This window comes from Euprymna scolopes, chromosome 7, assembly GCF_053919585.1.
Source record: "Euprymna scolopes isolate OS-2025 chromosome 7, ASM5391958v1, whole genome shotgun sequence".
Lineage (NCBI taxonomy): Eukaryota > Metazoa > Mollusca > Cephalopoda > Sepiida > Sepiolidae > Euprymna > Euprymna scolopes.
This window is the reverse complement of record NC_136488.1, coordinates 131,234,345-131,243,269: the sequence shown is the minus strand read 5'-3', so window position 1 is coordinate 131,243,269 and position 8,925 is coordinate 131,234,345. Positions and strand designations below refer to the sequence as shown.

Sequence of the window (8,925 nt, the reverse complement as noted above, 5' to 3'; positions counted from 1 at the left end):
AATGTGCAGTTCTTTTTGCGATCACATTAATTTCTTATATTGACATAATAACGACTTCGGGCGTCTGCAGTTTTTTTTTCTAACATTAATAAATTCATAACGTTGTTTGTTTTCATGCTTTAAAATCTAGTTTCTTTTTCTTTTTTGTTGTGATTTTTTTTTTCTCTTGCAACAATACTTATCCGAAAGTCGTCTGCTCGTTGCTCGGCGTCTTAGGTCAGATTACCGGCAAACTAGAGCAGTTGACGTCATGGTCCGGGCAAAGCCGGGTAGACGCTTAGCTACGCCCGATTCAAAATGTGCACGTGTCGTTTATTTACCAGCATATCAACTCTTTTGGTTTATCCAATGCTGATATATGGAATAATCACGTTGCCACACCGTTTTCCACGAGATCACTGAAGTTAAGCAACGATGAACTTGGCTAATAGCAGATGGGTGACCATTTGACGATACTAGGCGCTGTATAGCGTGGCGGGAGAGTACCACTGTGAAAGGAAAAGTCAGGCGCCTCCTTTCCTCCACTAGTATGTGGAAGAGCCATGGGCAAGGTTGAGTACCCACTTTAACCCCTCCCCGATAAGGGTAACGTGGGGCCATTGAAACGCAGGCGACATATGTAATACGGAAGCAATCAGGAATAATTATGTCCATGGTTTCGTATCTCATTGTGCTAGTCAGAAGATTCCTTTGGCTACAATGGTCAGGACAATCGCCCAGTATAGGGCACTGCTCGGACAGAAAGAAACTGCAATCTACTATCTGTACAACTGTTCAATTAATGACAGCACATTTAGAAGATGGGTTCGTCTAACTCAGAGTGACGACAGAGATGTGAATGACAAAGCGCGCTCCGGACGCCCATGCACAGCCACCCCATTGCTGGCTAAAGTGCATTGAGAATAGCGGTGACTATATTCATTTTTCAGAGGATGAATTGACCGAAACGTAGCGAAACAATAACAAAAACTATGAAGATGAGGACAACAATCCGCAAAAAAAAAAAAATAAATAAATAATAATAATAATAAATGAATGCACCAATTATGAAGCTTCATCATCTCAAGGGATTAAAAACTTTAAATAATATATAACGGTGATTATAAAGGAAAATAAATTATGGAGCAGAAAACGACGCTCGTTTTAATGGTGCCACGCCATCTTCGTAGATCTTTTTTTTTAGTTCGAAATAAGAGGCCTTATTTTTGGAACGAAATTCGTACTTTGTTCCGAAATATTTAAGATGAAGATTGATAACTTGTATTAATATATATTTATCTTAGTTATCATTTCAGCTAACAATATTTTTTTCTGACTAGCCAGGCTTTTTTGTTTTTGTTTTAGCATGATATTTGAACAAGAAATGGCACATCGTTTCGGTTTCTTTACAAAAATAATCATGCCTGCCCAGAAAAAAATCAAATGAGCACGTCTTTTTTTACTACTGCTCTTACAATTAAACTCAGCTGACGTCATTAATTACAAAATCCATTTCTCCACATTCTTTACATTTTCCTTATTAAAAAAAGAAATACATTTCTCCTTACACAGATATTAGTTATTTTTTTAACATTACTTGACATCGAATCAATGGAGAATTAAGTTTTAAACAATAACAGACAAACAAAAAACAATTAAAAGATTTTTGTCGTATCGAAAAAATGCACCAATTTTTCGATTCCGATTCCTGATTAATCGTCCCAACCCTGTGTGCGTGTGTGTGATCACGACCTCCGAGTCGCTTGATCGCTGTAGAGTGACATTTAATAACATTGATGCCTTTATAAATGTTTAACTTCACTTGACTACCGTTGTGGTTGACGGTGGCATTGAGAGTATGTTCCTGGCAAATGGAGACAGATGGCAGGATTCGAATCCCAGGATTAACGGCAATCGTAACTTCATGATGATTCGGGAAGGATGAAACACTACTAGTGTCTGTAAATATTAAAAATAACTATGTATATATTATAATATATATATATATTATAATATATATATATTATAATATATATATATATATTATAATCTATATATATTATAATATATATATATATTATAATCTATATATATTATAATATATATATATATATTATAATCTATATATATTATAATATATATATATATATATTATAATATATATATATATATTATAATATATATATATATTATAATATATATATATATTATAATATATATATATATTATAATATATATATATATTATAATATATATATATATTATAATATATATATATATTATAATATATATATATATTATAATATATATATATTATAATATATATATATTATAATATATATATTATAATATATATATTATAATATATATATTATATATATATTATAATATATATATTATATATATACTATAATATATATATTATATATATACTATAATATATATATATGTAACGATTATTTTATTAACTGATCTACACCTCTGATAGGCAGTCTCTCTCTCTCTCTCTCTCTCTCTCTCTCTCTCTCTCTCTCTCTCTCTCTCTCATATGTCTTTAATTTTTCACCCCGTCTAAAGTTAATAAAACCTCAATTTAAAAGAAGCCTTATGTGTTTGTGTAAATTGAGGAAAGGATAATGCAACTAGAAATCAGCCGCGGTATGTATAACGTGTATTATGGACGCTTCAAGAACTCGAAATTACAATATATATGCTAATCGAAGAACCGATTTTTTGTTGATATAACCGGAAATCACATGTGCACATTTGACAAAGTTAAAAAACGTAAATAAATAAAGAAAATATCAACTATTTTTTGTAATTTGATTTTTAATTTTGTATAATTTGAAATTATTTGAAAACCATTTTTTTTTCAACGAAACGTATAATGATAAAAACTAGAGGGACCTGTGGAACTTCCGCAGTGGACTCTTTCATATGTTAATATTGGCATTCTGTGGATGTTCAGCGTTAATGGAGACGCCCTGGTATTATTATAGCTTTTTTTTTGTTAAAATTTCAAGACTATTTATCTAAGCTAGCAGAGACGCCCCGTCGTAAAATACATTTAAATATGCTTATATATATTATTATAGAGTCACTTCGATTCTTATAAAGTTGCGCTTACAAAAAAAAAAAAAAAAAAAAAAAACTATATCTATATAACTTGAGTGCATCAGCTTGAATTAAAACTAAAATCAAACTTATGAAGAATATATATATATATATATATATATATATATATATATATATATATATATATATTAATTTCCTTCAGCTATGGTCCTGCATATGACCTTAAACTATATCCAATGGTGAAGCCCCAGCTTGCGGGCTTTGGGGAGTATGGAGCCACCCTTTAATTGCCATTGCTCCCAGGTCCACTCTGACGCGGAGTGGTAGTACCTGTTACGGTCCCAACTATGGGTTGAATAGAAACCGACTTGAAAAAATATGTTCTATTAAAAAAATGTTTCTTCAAAATAACTGTATTCGGCATTAAATAACCTGAAAAGGGTTGATATGCCGTAAAACCAAAAGAAACCACCAACTTTCAGCTATAATCGAAACCGAAACCAAAACTTATGAAAAATTCTGAGTAAAATTATTTATTACAAGAAATTGAGGGTCATAACAATGAAACGTCAATCACTCGGAAGGAGAAAGATGTAAGCGTGACACACAAAAGAACACACACGCTATCGTATTAATATATATATATAAAAAAAGAAACACAAAAAACCCAGTCAATTTTCATCGATCGTTCAAGAGTTACTTATTCACAACAACGTCTGAAGACGTACGGAGATTCGATCCACAAATGGGTGACATAGGGAATTTTTTTCTGAGAGCCAAACACTTCTCACGGTCGATCAAAAGTGTGTTGTTCTTGACAGCAAGACTATTTTCCAGGGATGACTTGAGAAGCAGCAACTCTTGCATGGTTGTCTCCGCACAGCGCAGCCGGTTCTGCAGCGATTCTAGCGTGTCGTAAATCTCGTCCACCTCTTCGAGGAGACTGAACTGGGCGTTGTCCCGACACGCCTCGACGTTGGGTCGCCGCAATCGTATATCTAGCCGGGTCTGCGCCACCTTCAACGGACACTGTTTGTCTTGGATGGCCTTCTTTAGCAGCTCAATGTTCTTGTTCATGTCAAATACCTCTTGTAAGGTCTTGGACAGATGTTCCTGGATCTTGTTCCGAGCATCTACGGTCTCCTTTATACGATCGGCGAGCGCCTGGTTGGTAAGGTTCCACTGGTACCACATTTCATTGCTACAGTCGTTCAGCAAGGTGTTTACCTCGTTTTGTAGGTTTTTCGAGATGGCTCTTTCTGCCTGCGCTCGTTGGATGTTGTTATTCGTAAACATACACCACGTTTCCGGATCCGACTTTGTGTTGTCGATTAACTCAACACCGTTGTGATAAGCCAAACCGCGCGAATAATTAGTCAGTTGATGGGCACATTCGTCTAGGTTTTGAGCTATGAACTTGTCTCCCGTGTCCTTTTCGAGTTCGTGCTGTGAGGCCCGGTTCCGATTCAGCTGCGCGTTCGTCCTGCTAATCGCGTTGCGTATCTTTTCCTGGCATTTGCGTATCGAGCTGACTTCATCGATCAAAGCCGTCTCGGGGAGATCATGAACCAAGTCTATCCCATGTCGCAATTCACGGTTGTAGAGGCATTCCTGAACAATAGCCAGTAAGTCTTCAGATTCGGGAAGGGCCTTCAAAAGCATCTTCTTCGCCTCTTTCAGCGCGACACTTTCAGCTAACGTCTCGGCTGTTTCGTTGATGAGTTCGTTCTTCCAAAATACAATGTCATCCACCCGTTCGCCCAGTTTCCTGCCAACCTCGCACTGGGTGCGCAGGGATTGGTCGTCCTTGCAAAAACGCCAGCAATTCTGACGAAGACGTTCTGCCCCGTTGCGTAAGTAATTCGATGTGCTGTATGCGGCATAATTGGAGTTTTCCCAGTCCGTTGGCGAGTAGCGATTGTAGAGAGAGTTGCGAGCAGCTTGAAAAACAGGCGGTACTTTCATTGCAGCCATGCTATAGACCTGCGAACAGTAGCCGTTCGGCTCAACTGTTCTTGACCCCAACGGGCGGTTCGGGTTAGCCTTAGATGATTGGTAATAAGTGCTCGCCCTCCATGGCAAATCTGTGTAGGGGCGACATGGTGGGGCCGAATACAGGCGATTCTGAGTTAGCGCGGGAAAAGTTGCGGAACATCGGAACACATGACTCGGGTGACTTCTATGCAAGGAATACATTGTTTAGTTGTTTGGGTTTAAGAGTTATTATTGATTAAGTTGATTTATACAAAGTTAACGGGTTACAAGGGCGTTGTAATAGCGCCAGCATTAATATGATTTTACGAATTTCGTTCGGAAACCGCGTGAAATTTGAATAAAGATTTTTCCTCTTATTTCAGGTACCACCCTAAAAAAATCAATCAGTTGTTTGTTTATTTATTTATTTTTTTGGATCGAAAGTGCCCTTTTTTAAGAACTAGATATCATTCACATAAAACCGATTTTATGTCGTATACGATAAAAAAGAACAAATCGCCAAAGAATGCAATACAAAGAAGATAGTTTCTCACATTCAAGATGTCCAACGCGCTGACGAATATAAAATTATGCGTCATAAACTCATAACGTCATCATAACCTCACTGACGTCATCTGAATAACTATTCACAAAATTGTCCCATTTAGATTGATTTGTGTGTTTTTAACTGATACAGTATTAATATTTTTATTCATGTTTTCACTAATAAATAATTGAATTACAAATATATATATATATATATATATATGAAATTTATTACTGTGAGTCCAGAATGAGTTTACATATTGTTTCAGCTAGAGGAAGATCCTCAAAGAGAGGAAATATCCAACTACCATCGTCAGAATTCATTAATGGACTATTTCATCTATGAATTCTGACGATGCTAGTTGGATATTTCCTCTCTTTGAGGATCTTCCTCTAGTTGAAACAATATGTAAACTCATTCTGGACTCACAGTAATGAATTTCCTATATACTGCTCTGGCTACAGATTGAGCACTCTGGTCCGGTTTTTTCACCACTGGTAAATATATATATAAATTTAAATGTATTTACATTCGAACAATGGACTGAAAAGATTCTTAAACGTTATTCTATAGGATGGGGGACTACTTCTAGTAAGATAAAATTTAAGAGCCACTAGCCTGCAATTGAGTAAGGGCTAACAACATCAGAGGTCACTTCTATTCTCTTTTCGGTTATAGTCAAGATTGTCTGCTCTTTCTCACTTCCGGTTTCTGGTCCGCAGACGGGACAACGGTTTCAAGCATGATATAATCCCATATAATTAATGATAATCCTTCTCTCAGATAACGGGAAAGCCACCCCTCTTCTCCTATGTTAAGAATGGCTTTCTTGTCCGCGTGGTCAAATGGACAGCAGAAACCGGAAGTACCTGCCCCTCCGTGGCCCGGGTGACAATATCACAGTGTAGTATCTGTTCCGGTAGATACTGGAATCAAAAACCAATGTCCTTGTGGCAATGACCTCCTGATCCATGTACGGGCAACCCTATATGCCAAGAGAGGCTCTCACTATCAGCTCTCATTGCCCACCTTTCGGAAGCTGGTCCCCTTTCCCCTTTCCTCTCCCCCTCTCCACATTAAAAAACGGCCCCCTGCCTAATTTACTCTCGTGGGGAAGCAAATAAATTCCATCATGATTGTAACGCCTTTTCTCTTTTTTTTATCCTTTTTTTACTAATATTATTCCTTGCATTTTGACGAGTATTATATATATTTTTTTTACATAGGCGGCACCACTTATCAAGGCCGATAGGCCACTCAAGGATAAGGGTTAAAGAGTGTAGAGTAGTCAAAAGGACAATATAGCAATCGATAGTAATGGAAGTTCGGTAAATTTATTAACTTAAGTGGAACGGCTCATCAGAAACTTGTCCACGTTGGACTTGAAGACAACCATATTATAGACAGCTGGAAAGCAGGAAAACGGAAGACAATTCCACATGCGTGCAGTTCTAAGAAAGAAGCTTTGATCATGGAATCAATGTTTAGGTTTAGGCACATAAGACTGGGGAAAATTATTGATAATGTTTTCAGCTAGTCTGGTGTTTCTTGTGACAGTTTGGCAAGGGGGGGACCATAGATTGAAGCTCAGTCGAACACTTTCCATGAAAATAAAGATAAAGCAGAGACAAACTCGCAACATCTCTTCTGTGAGATAGAGGTTGCAGCGAAGAGAAAACGACATCTCCCACCAAGCCACGAAGTCTATTTTGAACCCTATCAAGGCAGGACAAGTCTTTTCTAGCAGCTCCTGCCCATATGTGGCAACAGTATTCCATCCTGGGACGTATCTGGCTCTTATATAGATAGAGAATTGCATCAGCAGTGAGATATCTACTGGATCGATAGAAGGATCCGACCATTTTTCCAGCGGCCTTGGCAACAGACTTGATGTACGTATTCCATTTAAGATCAGGAGTAAAGATCAAGCCCAGAAGCCTGTCAAAACTTGAGGCCCCCCCCCTAAGACGAGAGCCATTCATTTTAATTGATGCCAGATGGGATCAGACCGTTGATGATGTAAAGATAGAAGCTTGGTTTTAGATGCATTAAAAGTAACCAGCCACTTCTTTCCCCATTGTACAACGTGATCAAGATCAGAGGAGAGAGAATCGGAGAGAACTTGGTCGTTTACATTATATGTGATATAAGACGAAATTTAATTTAGAGAAATACGGATATAGGTGTATCATCATATCGAGCACTGCTGGACGGTGTCAAGTATCCTTAACGATTATTATTATTATTATCGTTGTTGATATTTGGAATATAGAATTTTAGAAAGTATATATCGAGACGAATTAGGTATTTTACATATGAAAAACATTTATAGTAGAAATGTATCCGCAATGCTAACGTGGAATGTTAGAACGTAAAAATAAAGATGATTTAGTGATGATACCAGGTGATCTTAATGCTACCTGTATTAATGACGTAATGTAAGGGAGACAGATTTTGAGGCACGTAAAGTTAAGTTAGTGTTTGGAATCAGAGGAGAGAGTTGGATAAGAGCGCGGCAGATATCGTCTCCACGTTTGGAAGTTGGGAGAAACACGACGATGGCAATAAACAGAAGCCGTCGCAAACTACGAAACGCAAATAAAGTTATATCAAATATATAACCTATTGTTGTCGGTTTCATTCGATGAAAGATGAACTTGGATAATGAGAATATAAGGCGACACAAAAGAGAGAAAGATGTTCTTTTTCTATGTTACAGAACTGTTGTATTGCATGTGTTGCGCACCTACACACACACTGCACAAGATAGACGCTTTTGTTGACATACACCTATGTAAGGATACAATACACCATCTTCTATAATACAAATATCACCTGTCTGTTTAAATGTATGTATGTATGTATGTATGTATGTATCTATTTATGTAGGTCTTCCTAAAACATTCGACAGAGGCGACGGATTTTCACGAGATCGGTTTCGTTTTGAAGATCGACTCTTCGGATGACAAATATCGAAAAATTGGCTAAAAACATTAATTCCTTCACTCTAAAGTGGGCACTTTTCTGCAGGGACGGGTCGCTTTTTTCGCCGATATTACCGAAAGTCATCCCCTCTTTTCGATTGATTAGCGTAAATTTAAACATTCGGTTTTGCGGTGGGCGCAACAGCAAAGACGTCACATATATACTACCCTTCAATTTGTATAATTCCAGCTTTTCTCTTCTTTTGATGAGAAGTATATAGCTTGGAAATTCCATGACCTACAGAATTTTTTCTTCTTAATTTTCCCCTTAACATTTCCTATTTCTTAACTTTGACATTGCAGCAAGGCTCAATGGTTTCATATAGAAATCGGGGAAGGTTTAGCATAGAGAGCACAAAGAAGTAG

At 36.9% G+C, this 8,925-nt stretch overlaps 1 pseudogene; it reads right to left on the bottom strand.

Moving 5' to 3' along the window:
* Positions 1–3,556: 3,556 nt before the first annotated feature.
* On the bottom strand, positions 3,557–5,733 carry LOC145280246 (tektin-3 pseudogene; annotated as a pseudogene).
* Positions 5,734–8,925: the final 3,192 nt, after the last annotated feature.